Source organism: Vulpes vulpes, chromosome 4 (assembly GCF_048418805.1).
Source record: "Vulpes vulpes isolate BD-2025 chromosome 4, VulVul3, whole genome shotgun sequence".
Lineage (NCBI taxonomy): Eukaryota > Metazoa > Chordata > Mammalia > Carnivora > Canidae > Vulpes > Vulpes vulpes.
This window is the reverse complement of record NC_132783.1, coordinates 54,148,958-54,164,498: the sequence shown is the minus strand read 5'-3', so window position 1 is coordinate 54,164,498 and position 15,541 is coordinate 54,148,958. Positions and strand designations below refer to the sequence as shown.

The 15,541-nt window shown below is 37.9% G+C and overlaps 1 protein-coding gene across 1 annotated transcript in view; it reads right to left on the bottom strand.

Moving 5' to 3' along the window:
• Nucleotides 1–15,541, bottom strand: part of ABCG2 (ATP binding cassette subfamily G member 2 (JR blood group)) — a 144,565-nt gene that overhangs the window by 90,501 nt on the left and 38,523 nt on the right. The gene's annotated exons all lie outside the window — the stretch shown is intronic.

The following is a 15,541-nucleotide window of genomic DNA, read 5'->3' as shown; positions in this document are numbered from 1 at the left end:
TCATAAGCCAAGGATGGAAAACATCCTGTAAAATAAGCAGCAGTATCATATCCAAGAAATCATTGCCAAATCTAGTATCATAATGATTTTCACCTCTGTTTTCTTCTAAGGATTTTACTATTTTAGCTCTACCTTTGGGTCTTTGATCCATTTTGAGTGTTTTCTGTCCATGGTTTATGGAAAAAATCCAACTTCATTCTTTTGCATGTGGATATACAGTTTTCCCAACATCATCTCTTGAAAAGACTATCCTTTTCCTATTAAGTGATCTTTGTACACTTGTTGAAAATAAATTGATCATGTAGGCATGGGTTTATTTTGGAGCTCTTTATTCTATTCCATTGATCTATATGCCTGACCTATGCCACCACTACACTGTTGTGATTATACTAGCTTGGTAGTAAATTTTAGAATCAGAAAGTGTGAGACTTTGTTCTCATTTGCAAAACTTTGTTCTTCATTTTCAAGATTATTTCAGCTATCCAGGGTCCCTTGAGATTCAGAAGCATTTTAGATGGGTTTTTCTATTTCTGCAAAAAATGCCATTGGGATTTTGGTAAGGATTACACTTAATCTGTAAATCATTTTGGGTAATGCTGTCATCTTAAAAGTATTAAATATTCCAATCTATGGTTATCTGTCTACTTATCTATGTTTTCTTTAATTTCTTTCAGTAATGATTTGTAGTTTGCAGTGTAGAAGTCTCTCACCTTCTTGGTGAAATTTATTCCTCAGTATTTTATTGTTTTTTATACTAATACAAATGCAATTATTTTCTTAATTTTCTCTCTCTCTCTCTCTCTCTCTCTCTCTCTCTCTCTCTCTCTCTCTTTTTAAAGATTTTATTTATTTATTCATGAGAGACACAGAGAAAGAGGCAGAGACACAGGCAGAGGGAGAAACAGACTCCATGCATGGAGCCTGATGTGGGACTCAATCCGGAACTCCAGGATCACACCCTGAGCCAAAGGCAGGCTCCTCAACTGCTGAGTCACCCAGGCATCCCTGTTTTCCTAATTTTATTTTCAAATTGTTCACTGACACAGTATAGAAAAGCAAGTGATTTCTGCATGTTAATTTTGTAGCCTGCAACTTTGCTGAATTCGTTCATTAGTTCTAACAATTTTTTTTTGTGTGTGGAATCTTTTCGGGTTTTCTTTTTTTTTTAAGATTTTATTTATTTATTCATGATAGACATAGAGAGAGAGAGAGGGAGGCAGAGACACAGGCAGAGGGAGAAGCAGGCTCCACGCCGGGAGCCTGACGCAGGACTCGATCCCAGGATTCCAGGATCGCACCCTGGGCCAAAGGCAGGTACCAAATCGCTGAGCCACCCAGGGATCTCCTCTTTCGGGTTTTCTATGCATAAGATCATACCGTTGGGTCCTGTGCAGCTCAGTTAAACATCCAACTCTGATTTCAGCTCAGATCATGTCAGGATCATGAAATTGAGCCCTGTGACGGGCTCTATGTTGAGAGTAGAACCTGCTTGGGATTCTCTCTCTTCCTCTCCCTCTGCCCCACCTCCACCCCCAAAAGTGCATGCTTTCTCTCTCTTCAAAAAAAAAAAAAAAAGATAATACCATCTATGAACAGAGATAATCTTACTTAATTTCCAATTTGGAGTTATTTCTTTCTCCTGCGTAATTGCCCTGAATAGAATTTCCAATACCATGTTGAAAAGAAGTGGGAAAAGGAGGCATCTTTGTCTTATACCTGATTTTAGGGGTAAAGTTTTCAGTCTTTCACCACTGATATGATGTCAGCTGTGAATCTTTCATATATGGTCTCTATCATGTGGAGAAAGTTTCCTTCTATTCCTAGTTTATTCTTTCTTATTATAAAAAGGTGACAGTTTTGTGAAATATTTTTTCTGCAAATATCTGGTACACAAGATGATCATGCAGTTTTTTTCCCTTCATTCTAATAATATGGTATAGTGCATTGATGTTTTTCATAAGTTGAACCATCTTCACACGGTTAAATCCCACTTGGTCACAGTTTATAAACCTTTTAATAAATTGCTGAGTTCCATTTGCTGCTAGTATTATTATGTTAAGAATTTTTGCATCTATATTCACAAAGGATAGTAGTCCATAGTTCTTTTTATCTTTTAGTGTCTTTGTGTAGTTTTGGTCCCACACCTTCTCTTCAGTTTTTTGAAAGAGTTTGAGAAGGACTGGTATTAGTTCTTTAAATATTTGATAGAATCTACCTGTGAAACTATTTGGTCCATTGGTTTTTTTTTGCTGGGAGGTTTATATTACCGATTCAATCTCCTTGCCAGTTATAGGTCTATTCTGGTTTTCTATTTATTTTCTCTCTCTTTTTTTAGATTTTATTTATTTATTCATAAGAGACACAAAGAGAGAGGCAGAGACACAGGCAGAGAGAGAAGCAGGCTCCCCGTGAGGAGCCCGATGCAAAATTCAATCCCAGGACCCTGGGATCACCACCTGAGCCGAAGGCAGATGATCAACCACTGAGCCACTCAGGTGCCCTTCTTTTTTTTTTTTTTTTTCAGATTTTATTTTTAAGTAGTCTCTTCACCCAATATGGAGCTCAAACTCACAATATGTACTTATAAAATATGTTTTAGGGCAGCCCGGGTGGCTCAGTGGTTTAGCGCCACCTTCAGCCCAGGGTGTGATCCTGGAGACCCATGATCTAGTCCCACGTCAGGCTCCCTGCATGGAGCCTGCTTCTCCCTCTGCCTGTGTCTCTGCCTCTCTCTCTCTGGGTCTCTCATGAATAAATAAATAAAATCTTAAAATATATATATACATATGTTTTAATACTTAGTCCATGATTTTATAACTGCTTACTTAAGTATTTTTCCTTAAAAGAGTATGAATATATTTTAAGACCAGTTTCTAGCTTTATAATAGGAACTCAGTGAATTCATTGTGAAATGGACAAATGAAGTAAATTTAAAGGGGTATACAAAAAGAAATGTATATAAATCATAAATGCAAAGGAAGCGGGGAGTGGTTTGAGGGAAATGTTCAAAGTTGTACCTTATACACTAAACACAACCCAATTCCCTTAACAGCATGAGTTTTTGTTGTTGTTGTTGTTACTATTTAAAACAACAGTCCTTGAGGTGGACTTCTATTATTAAATTCCAGTTTCTACACAGTTCACTTCTTCCTCACTTCTCTTTGATGTTTAAATTCCTTTATCATGAGCCAGCAAATAAAACTCCAATCTTATCAGGAAATACTGACTTTCTCCCTTTGTTCTCTTGCCTTATCTGAACTCGATGACTCTTGATGTTTTTGCTTATCCTCAATTTAAGCTCTGCCTTCAGTGCTCCAAAAAAACCTTGCATACAGGCTTTATAAGTCATTAAGTTCATTTACGAAATTAGAAGGGCATTTGGTTAATTGCAAAGTCCTTTAAACTCCACCAGTCCATGATCCAGCTGGAGATGAGTTACTTAGCTTGCTGAGTTTAAATGCCACTGAACTGCTCACTAGTAGTAGGTTTCAAATTGTAGTCTGATAATCCTGGGGAAAAAGGAGAGGCTTCAGGGACTCCCCAAAACTTTTATGTAAATATGTTTAAAATAGTTTAGCCAAGGGGGATCTCTGGGTGGTTCAGTGGTTTAGCGCCTGCCTTCAGCCCAGGGTGTGATCCTGGAGTTCCGGAATCGAATCCCACATCGGGCTCCCTGCATGGAGCCTGCTTCTCCCTCTGCCTGTGTCTCTGCCTCTCTCTCTCTCTCTCTCTCTGTCTCTCATGAATAAATAAATAAAATATTTTTAAAAAATAGTTTAGCCAGGGGCATCTGGGTAGCTTAGCCAGATCTTGGAGTCCTGAGATCAAGCCCCATGTGAGGTTCCCTCCTCTGCTTCTCCCTCTCCCTCTGCATGCCACGCCTCTGCTTGTGCTCTCTCATTCTCTCTGTCAAATAAATTAATAAAATCTTTTAAAAAAATAGCCACTTAGAGAAAATATTTGCAAATCATGTATCTGATAACTTGTATGCATAGTGTGGATATTTTTTCTCCAAATAAATAACATTCATACATTTTTGGTTCCATTCTGTAGTAAAACTAAAAATGTAAATACTGCATATGGCTTTTTTTTTCAAGATTGATTGATTGATGATAGACACAGAGAGAGCGAGAGGCTGAGACACGGGCAGAGGGAGAAGCAGGCTCCATGCCGGGAGCCTGACGCGGGACTAGATTCCGGGACTCCAGGATCGCACCCCAGGCCAAAGGCAGGCGCCAAACCGCTGAGCCACCCAGGGATCCCTGGCTTTTTTTTTTTTTTTAAGTGTAGTACAGGGATATGTGGGTGGCTCAGCGGTTGGGTGTCTGCCTTTGGCTCTGGATGTGATCCCGCTGTCCCAGAATCGAGTTCCACATCCGGCTCCCTGCATGGAGCCTGCTTCACCCTCTGCCTGTGTCTCTGCCTCTCTCTCTGTCTCTCATGAATAAATAAATAAAATCTTAAAAAAAAAAAAGTAGTATAGAAGAACAACTTGCATCCAGAATTTATAAGTAACACTTCCAACTGAATATCAAAAGCATTACCTAGTTTTAAAAATGGGCAAAAGATTTATGTAGACATTTCAGCAGAAATATATGAATGACCAATAAGCACATGAAGAGATGTTCAGGGTATCCCTGGGTGGCTCAGCGGTTTGGCACCTGCCTTCAGCCCAGGATGTGATCCTGGAGTCCTGGGATCCAGTCCCATCAGGCTCCCTGCATGGAGCCTGCTTCTCCTTCTGCCTGTGTCTCTGCCTCTCTCTCTCTCTGTGTCTCTCATAAATAAATAAAATCTTTAAAAAAGAGAGAGAGAGAGATGATCAACATCATTAGTTATTATGGAAATACAAATTAAAGTCACAATGAGATACAACTTCATATCACTAAAATGGCTAAAATCAAAAAGACACAATTAACACAGGTTAGTGAGAGAATGTGGGAAAAGTGGAATCCTCATACATTGCTGGTGGCAATGTAAAATGGTACAATTTGGAAAAACTAGTTTGGTGGTTTCTTAAAAAGTGAAACATAAATTTAACCATATAATCCCAAGAATTAATTCCTAGGAATCTGTGTGAAAGAAATAATAACATATATTCACACAAAAGCCTGTAAACAAATGTTAGAACTAGGGGTGGTAGAAAGGGAGGTGGGCGGGGGGTGAGGGTGACTGGGTGACAGGCACTAAGTAGGGCACTTGATGGGATGAGCACTGGGTGTTATTCTATATGTTGGCAAATTGAACACCAATAAAAATAAATTTATAAAGAAAATAGCATTATTCATAATAGCCCAAACTCAGAAACAACCTGAATGTCTGTCAAATGGTAAGAAGATAAGCAAAATTTGGTATATCCATACAATAGAATACTATTGAGGAATAAAAATGAATGATTCATGCCACAAAACAGATGAACCTCAAAAACATGCCAAGTGAAAAAAGCCAAGAAAATAAAGATTGTAGGATTCCATTTAGTGAAATGCCTAGAGAAGGTGAAGCTATAGAGTTAGAAAGTAGGTTAGTGGTTGTCTGGGGCTTGGGGTGGGAAAGCCACATGACTGCAAATCTGCTTGAGGAATTTCTTTAAAATATACCTTCTATCATGCATTCAGCATTCTTAGTTACTTACATCCTCTGTGTATTGGCTCAAAAGAGCCCTGCTATATACTCATGTCAACCAGTATTCCAATTTAAGATTTGTTTCCACACCCAAAATAGCTTTTAATTGTGCCAACAGGGGACTCTAGGAAACATGGTAACCTGTGCCCCACTATCACTAAGGATTGACAGCTTTGACAACTTTAAGTGCCATCAAGTTCCCAATATACTTTGATCAGTGCCAGGTAGAGAAGGGGATGTGAACCCCTGCCCTAGACCTGTTCACTCTTTTTTTTTTTTTTTTTTAAGCATTTGTTAGCTTTAAGCACCTCCCTCCATATGGCTTCAAGCTACCAGGATGTAGGATTGCTCCCCTGCCAAGCTTCCCCACACATAGTCTTAATCATCTCAGCTCTTATGCTGAAGAATGTAGGCCCCATGATGACTGGCTACTTTGAGACCTTTGCTTTCCCCAGAACTTTGCAGTAGCCTGGTTGCACCCCATCAGCTCCAGTCTTGTTTTTGGCAGCATTTGTATGTGTCTGTTCACTAACAAATATCCATTGTTTACCAAGGTTGACAGCTGGGCAGAAGCTCTGGTTTCTCTTTAAGTGGTAATGCAACATACCCACTTTCCCTAAGTAAACTGGGTGGTAGCTATCTTAGTCAATCATGTGGTGACACATGTCACCAGCATTACCCCGGCCCCCCACCGGGAGGGGGCAGGGTTGGTGGCAGGGGGGCTTGGTCCCAGTGCTTGCAGGTGTGGTGGTGGGGATGTCTCATGTGGCTCCAAAGTTTCCAGGTCTTCCTCCATCTGAATGGCTGCATGGTAAGGTGCTTAGTGAGAAGGCCAAAGGGAGGTGAGGCAGAGGTCAAAGCTTGACAGTGTGTGACATGCCTGACTGTAGGCCTGGGGATCTAAGGATTTGCCTTGTGGCATATTCATCAAAGCTGATGTTATGGACTCACCAAGGGCTATTTGGCCTTATCAGGGCTTTTCCAGAGTGCACCAGCCTGTGAGACGCAGAGATCTGAACTACAGGTAAGCACACAGCCTCAGCCTCCCAAGCCCAGGCTAGCCCCCTGCTCTGAGGCCAACCACACAGAGTAATAGGGGGCTGGAAGCATGGGCGTGTGTGGTTGGAGTGCAACACAATAGAGTTTGTGGCTGTGCCAGCAACAAAGCTGGCATTAAGAATCTGGGCCTGGGGCAGCTCGGGTGGCTCAGCGGTTTAGTGCCGCTTTCGGCCCAGGGCGTGATCCTGGAGGCCCAGGATCGAGTCCCACATCGGGCTCCCTGCGTGGAGCCTGCTTCTCCTTCTGCCTGTGCCTGCCTCTCTCTCTCTGTGTCTCTCATGAATAAATAAATAAAATATTTAAAAAAAAAAAAAAAAGAATCTTGGCCTGTTTGTGTCTGAAAGGATAAAGGTCTTAAAAAAAAAAAAAAAAGGATAAAGGTCTGAGTAGGAGGTGGTACTGAATGCATTAGGTGAACAGCAGTCCACACTGCACAGATCTCAGCAAGGGGGTCTTTCCTCTTGGTTCTCCTGTTTCAGCAATATGATCTTGCAACCTGGGTCAGCCATGAAGAACTATGTGATCTCCCCTCCTGGCTCTCCCAGACAGCTGGCAGGGCCTCCTCATTTGCGAATCAAGGACAAAGCTTCTATAGTATCACTAGGCTTTTGCCCAAACCTATCCTTTATATGACTTCTTTCCAACCTACTATATACTAGTAGGCCATGGTACTTTTCAATACAACCAGCCGCCCATTGTCACCAAACACTTTATGAACGAGATCTGCTACTCTTCCCTAGTGCCTTTCCATACTTCCTTAGCCAGCCTACCAGACAGGTGTCACCTGTATTTTTTTTTTTTTTTTGAAAGAACACTGTCACCTTAACAAGCTCCACAAAAAGGGGGTTTTAAATCCCATGGAATCAGTCTGCCAGGAGTCCTGAGTAGTGTTGCCTCTTTTACTGAGGGACATAAAGGCCAACTTTTCCAGCAGTTTTATAAGAGCAGTATGTGTTCTCAGAAATAAACACTACTAGAGTTTGTGAAAGACACCGATTATTCTTTGACTACACATGGGATTCTGTGTGTGTGAAACCACTAACAGAAGTTTAGGTATCATAACTAGCAAGTATGTCCTCAATTTGGGGGGGATTGTAAGTCTCCCTTCTGGTGGGCCATAGAGAATGTCAGCTGCAACTTGCTGATCGATAAGATATCATTAGATGGTAAGTAAGCACACTGGACATTGGAAGAATTGTCCTCTGATACCATAGGAACATTCCAGTTCAACATGTAACATGCTTCAATACCAATTACACATCATCACACAGTGCATAAAATGAATTTGCTCAAAGCCTCCCAATGACCAAATCACTTATTTTTTACCTTTCACTATAAGTTCTATAGCTATATTAGATACTTTTTACAGGAACCCAGATCATGGATATTTTTACACAAACACTAACACATTAGCTTCTAGGAGACCATCTACTGTTCTCATTGGAAGGTCAGAAAATAAGGGAGGGGGTGTAGGGGGAATAACTGGCACCAGGAAACATAGGTTTGCAGCTAGGTTTTTGAGGCAATAGAAAGGTTCTAAAACTGGATTAGTAATGGTCACGCAAGTCTATAAATTTTCTAAATTCACTGGACTGCACACTTAAAATTTATGGCATCTAAATTTCAACAAAGCAGTTTTTTTAAAAGCCTATAAACAACAATGTGTTTATCCTAAATATAGAGAGAAGAATTTCCTTATTTATTTAAAACATTTAAGAAACTGTACAAAAACATGCAGTGTTCTTTCGTGTACTACCAACATTTAACATGTTGGAAACCTGTGTGCTAACTCATGGATGTTTGTGTGTGTTTCAGAATACATCCTCTCTTGTCATCTCTGTTTAATCAAAAAAAAATCATAAAAGTAAGATGACCCAAACAATGCAAAAATCTGAAACTACTCTGACGAATGGTCTGTAAATCCTATTTTTCATAATATGGTATAACCAAAACAAATGCAGAAATAGGTTTATTTCAGGGGCTTTCTGCAACCATAAGAAACCCTTTTTAACATTTCTGTGCTAATCAGAGATATTGTTTTCATTGACTAACTTCATAATGAGTAAATGCTATAAATTTTAATATATAAATAACAAGAAATAGGGGCAGCCCAGGTGGCTCAGCGGTGTAGCGCCACCTTCCGCCCAGGGTGTGATCCTGGAGACCCCAGATGGAGTCCCATGTCAGACTCCCTGCATGGAGCCTGCTTCTCCCTCTGCCTGTGTCTCTGCCTCTCTCTCTCTCCTCTCTGTGTTTCTCATGAATAAATAAATAAAATCTTTAAATAAATAAATATATATATATATTTTGTATTTATTGGAGTTTATGTGATAAATACTATATGGATTCTCAATAATTCTTGGATTGTGTGTTTTTTAGTTTCTATTTTGACCAAACCATTTGTGTTAAACACATTCATTATTCTGATAGGTTATTATAAAACTAGTTATAAATGATTCAGTTTTAGCTTTGACCAGTTAATACAAGTTTTGTATAAAAATATTTATAGCATTTATTTTTAATTTTTAAGATTTGTTACTAAAACAGAAGAAATCTGAATTCCTCTGGGCCATAGGTGGCACAAAAAGATCAAGTTCAACTACATTTTTACTAGAAGGGTAATGAGAAACCATTCCAGTTTAAAAGAGCACTTTATAATTGCCCTCTAAGGCTGCCATGAAGGTAGATGGGATTCTACTTAGCAAGGTTTAACTTCAAAAAAAAACTAAAAAAAAAAAAAAAAAAAAAAAGGTTTTTTCCTTTATCCAACATTTCATAGAAACACGGAGTGCTTTTTCCGTCTTCCTCCTTCCTGTTGGCTAGAGTTCAAACATGATGACCAGAATCCCTGTGGCTGACCTAGGTTGTGAGATGAGTCCGAGAATGGAAGCCACACATGGCAAAGCAACAAGATAGAAGGAACGTGAGTTCTTTGAAACCACACTTTGTACCATCTCTGGAATGCTTACCTCAAGATGTCTTGAATATGAGAGATAAATAAGTGTCTATATTGTTTATGCCACTGTCTTTCCACTAAACTTAATCCTATGGGGATACTGAGATCAGAGTGGTATAGATGGAGGGAGAAGTAGGCACAAAAGCTCTAAGACAGGAAATGCTTGGCATCTTCAAGGCACAGCAAGGTGAGTGTGGCTGGGGTATCAATAACTAGAGGGAAAATGGTTAGAGATCGTGTAGGATTTAGTAGCTCATTTTGAGGTTGTATTTAGGTGTGGAAAGGCATCAGAAGGTTTCAAGAAAAGCAACCTGATTGAGTTATATTTTAAAAGAATCTCTGGGACACCTGGGTGGCTCAGTTAGTTAGGTGGCCAACTCTTGGTTTCAGTTTAGGTCATGATTTCAGGGTTGTGGGATCTAGCCTCTCATTGGGCTCTGCGCCTAGTTGCAGGGGACTGCCTAAGGATTCTCTCCCTCTGCCCCTCCCACTGCTCACATTCTTTCTCTCAAAATAAATAAATGGATCTGTAAAAGAAATTTTAAAGACATAAAAGAATTTCTTTGTAAAGAAGAGACTAATGCTAATGTACGAGAATCCTCACAGTGGATGCTTAAGTATTTATTACAATAATCTCTACACTTCTTTTATATGCTTAATATATACAATTTCATAGAAAACTTTTAAGAAATCACCTTTATTAACTGGCCAAAGCTAAGACTGAATAACATACAACTTTATTTACAATACCTGTCAGAATAAAGAATGTGTTAAAAACAAAGGTTTTTTTGTTTTGTTTTGTTTTGTTTTTTTAAACAAAGGGTTGTTTTAAATAGAAACTCAAAAACAGTCCAAGAATTGTTGAGAATCCATATAGTATGGGGATGATCTCAGAGAGCTCTGCTTTTGAATCCTGCCTCAGGGATTTAACTAGGTAGGTGATCTTGATTAAATCATTTAACCTTCCTAATCCAAAGTGTAATCATCTTTATCTCCAAAGATTTTGTGAGGATTAAATGCTTAGCATAGTTCCTGGAATAAAGAATCATCCTGGGAATGGTGTCTTATTAGTGGTAGTCACAATTATTAGACTAATAACAGCATTGGATCTTTTAATATTGGATCAGAACAGTATGAAATTTCCAGTCCCTAGAGAGATTTGTCTCTATTATAGGTGGAGACAGCTCACATAAGCATTTTCCATTAGTTGGATGACAGATCTCTTATTTGTACCAGCTTTTTTCTACTCTCCTACCTGGAAGATCCCCCTTAGGAGACTTGAGCATTTAAATCATAGAAAGGAATGTCCCAGAGATGCCTGGGTAGCACAGTTGGTTAAGCATCTATCTGACTCTTGGTTTTGGCTCAGGTCATTATCTAAGCATCATGGGATAGAGCACAGCCTGCTTAAGACCCTTTCTCTCTCTCCCTCTGTCCTCCCCTACTCCCAAGATAAATAAATAAATCAGAAAGAAAGAAAGAAAGAAAAGAAGAAAAGAAAAGAAAAGAAAAGAAAAGAAAAGAAAAGAACGAAAAGAAAAGAAAAGAAAAGAAAAGAAAGAAAGAAATATCCCATAAGAAAATCAGTTGTCAGGGTGCCTGGGTGGCTCAGTTGGTTAAGTGTCTGCCTTCTGCTCAGGTCATGATCTTAGGATCCTGGGATCAAGCTCCACTTCGGGCTCCCTGCTTAGTAGGGAGTTTGCTTGTCCCTCTTCCTCTGTCCTTCACCCCTGCTTGTGCTCTCTCTCTCTCTCTCTCTCTCATTCTACTCACTCTCTCATATAAATAAATAAAATCTTAAAAAAGAGAAAAAGAAAAATCATCATTCTAATTCATATTCCAATTTTTTGTGAGCTTATAAATTAGTAACTATGAGACCATCAGCATCAGTATACTGAAAAGATCCAGTTTGCAGACACAAGTAGGTGAGGCTTAGCCCCTTAACTAGGTTGATCTTATGTCAAGACTACTTACCAAGTATTTGAGCAGCAATTAATCATTTGAGAACTAATTCAGGCATAGAAACAAACAAAAAATGTGTTTGCCATGACTGCTAAAGACAAAAACTAGCATTTAAAACCATTCAGGCAGACTTCCAATTTCTAGTTGGGCACATAAAGGACCTTGGAAGTCACCAGTCTGCCCTCACAACAAATTAAAACTGAACAAACTAAAATATCAATAGCTTTTCTAAGATCTGTCAGAGAAGTGAAGACAGGGCAAACTGCTCCCCCTGAAATTGGAGACAGGTAAATAGAGAATCATAATTTAACAAGACAAAATCCATAAGCAAAAACCTCTATGGAAACTGGTACCAGGGTAGGAAAACCTGAATTGCAATTGATGAATTGCTAGTGAACAGGTCCATGAGCTAAAAACCCCAAGGGATTCCCTTCATTTTTGTGAGTTTTACCTCCTAAAGTTCAACTAGGTAGGTCCTCACAGGAAAAATCAGAGAAAAATCCCCTTGGGCTTCCCATTGGAAAAGTAACGTTTTGAAACAAATCAGAACATTTTGTTCTTAACAAAGCCTGCCCACAAGAGAAACTATTTTAGGGTTTTATCAGAACTTAAAATTACATGGGAAGAGGTAAATATCCAACTCCAGCCCCATCCAAACATCTTCTCTTCCCTTTCATGGGCTTATTGGTAGACTGAACGCAACTGAGGAAAGAATCTCCTAATCTTGAGAATATGTCAATAGAAACTGAAAGTGAAGAGAAAAAGGACTGGAAAAAAAAAGGAATAGAATATCCAAGAACTGTGGTACAACTATAAAAAGCATAGCATACACATAATGTAAATACCAAAAGGAGAAGAAAGAGACAAAGATACAGAAGCAATATTTGAAGTAATAATGACTGAGAATTTCCTCCAAATTAATATCAGACACTAAACCATATGTCTTAGCTGTCTGCTACAACAAATTACTATAGACTGGGTGACTTAAACAGCAAAAATGATTTCTCAGAGTTCTGGAGGCAGAGAAACACAAGATCAAGGCACTGGTAGATTTGGTTCTGGTGAGAGCCAGCATCTTGGTTTGCAGATGGCTGTCCTCTTATTATATCCTCACATGACAAAGAGTAAGAGCAAGCTCTCATGTACCTTTTTATAAAAGCACTAATCCCCATTCATAAAGGTTCTACTCTCATGACCTAATTACCTCACAAAGACCCTTACCTCTTAATACCAAGGGAAAAACATTCAGCCTATAACAGCACAAAACCATAAGAAACTTGGAGAACACCAGGCAAACTACACCATATCATATTCAAGCTGCAGGAAATAAAAGACAAAGAAAAAATCTTTTAAGAAGTTAGAAGGAAAAAAGCATCTCATGTATAGAGGAGCAAAGATAAAAATTACACCCAACTTCTTTGAAACCATGCAAAGAGGAAGGAGGTGGAGTGAAATATTTGAAGTATTGAGAGAGAAAAAAACCAGAATACTAATTTAGAATTCTATATCCTATAAAATCATCCTTCAAAAGTGAAGAAGAAATGAAGATTTTCTCAAACATTGAGGGAATTTGTTACCAGTTTACCTTCCTTGCAAGAAATGTTAAAAGAGGGGTGTCTGGGTGGCTCAGTTGGTTGAGCATCTGCCCTCAGCTCAGGTCATGATCCCAGGGTCCTGGAATTGAGCCCCTTGTAAGGCTCTCTGCTCAGTAGGGAATCTGCTTCTCCATCTCCATCTGCCCTCTCCCCGCTTGTGTTCTCTCTTTCACTTGCTCTCTCTCTCAAGTAAATAAATAAAATCTTTAAAAAAAAAAAAAAGCAATAAAGAGAAAGCAATAACAAATAAGATATATATTAATCCAAATACATCAATAATCATTTTAAGCATCAATAATTAAAAGACAAAAATAATCAAACTTGGTCAAAAGAATTACATAATATCTAAAAAAAACCACTTTAAATATAGAGACACATTTATATTAAAAATAAATGGACAAGGATACCTGGGTGGCTCAGCAGTTGAGCCTCTGCCTTTGGCTCAGGTCATGATCCTGGAGTCCTGGGATCAAGTGCCACATCAGGCTCCCTGCAGGGAACCTGCTTTTCCCTCTGCCTATGTCTCTGCCTTTCTCTGTGTTTCTCATGAATAAGTAAATAAAATCTTTTTTAAAAAATAATAAATAAAAAATAAAAATAAATGGACAAAGAAAGATATGACATGCTAACACTAATCAAAAGGTTACCTATATTGGATTACCTATGTTGATTTCAGACAGAGCAAACTTCAAAGCAAAAAAAAATGATCAGTATAAATAAGGGCATTAAAAAATTATAAGATGGTAAAAAAATGATAATAAATAAAAAATAAAAATAAATGGACAAAGAAAGATATGACATGCTAACACTAATCAAAAGGTTACCTATATTGGATGACCTATGTTGATTTTAGACAGAGCAAACTTCAAAGCAAAAAAAAAAAAAAAAATGATCAGGATAAATAAGGGCATTAAAAAATTATAAGATAGTCAAAAAAATGATAAGAAGATATAATAATCTTAAATGAGTATGTAGCTAATGACAGAGCATTAGATACCCAAGGAAAAACTGATAGAACTGCAAGGAGAAATAGATGAATCCACAATTATAGTTGGAGACTGTAATACCCTTCTATCAGAATGGACATATCCACCAGGTAGAAAATAAGCAAGAACATAGTTGAACTCAACAGCACCATCAATCAACTGGGTGTAATTGACACCTATAAACTACTTCTTCCAACAACAGCAGATTACACATTCTTCTCAGGCTCACATGGAACAAACACCAAGATAGACCACATTCTGGGTCATAAAACACATCTTTAAAAATTTCAAGAAAAAATTCATACAATGTCTATGCTCTCAGATCATAAGCGATTGGAACTAGACATTAATAAAGATAACTGGAAAATTCCAAAATATTCAAAAAATAAATAACACACTTTAAAATTACACATGGGTCAAAGAAGAAATCTTAAGAGAAATTTAAAAACATTTTGAGCTAAATGAAAATGAAAATACAACATCAAAACAGGTAGAATGCAGCAAAAGTGGTGCTTGGATGAAAGTCAACAGCATTAAATGCATATATTAAAAAAGAAAAAAGATTTAAAATCAGTCATCTGAGTTTCAACCTTAGGAAATCAGAAAAAGTAGAAAAAATTAAATGCAAAGTAAGGAAAAAAAGAAATAATAAAATTATAGCACAAATAATGAAACTGAAAACAGGAAATTGACAGAGAAAATTTATGAAGAAAAGAAGCTGGTTCTTTTAAAAGAAAAACAGAGTTGATAAGCCTCTAGATGACCTAAGAAATAAAAAGAAATGATACAAAATTAATACTGATATTAATATATCAGAAAGGAAAATGAGAACATTACTACAGAACCCATAGACACTAAGTAAATAAGAAAAGATACTATCAACAATTCTGTGCCCACAATTTGATAATCTAGATGAAATGGACCAATTCCCTGAAAGACACAATCTTCCAAAATCATACAAGAAGAAATGGACAATGTGAATAGGTCTATATCTTTAGACATTAAATTAACTTTCCAAAGCAGAAAGCACCAGGCCCAGATGGGTTTACTGGGTAATTCCGCAAAACATTTAAGGAAGAAATTATACTCATTTGCTACAATCTCTTTCAGAAAATAGAAGCCAAGAGAATACAGTTGACCCTTGAACAACATGGGTTTAAACTGCAGAGGTCTACTTGTACATAGATTATTTTCAATATATACAGTACAATAAATGTATCATCTCTTATGATTTTCTTAATAACATTTTCTTCTCTTACTTTACTGTAAGAATACAGTATGTAATGTTATCAGTAAGGCTTCCACTCAACAATAGGCTATCATTAGTTAAGTTTTTAAGTAGTCAAAAGTTATATGCAGAT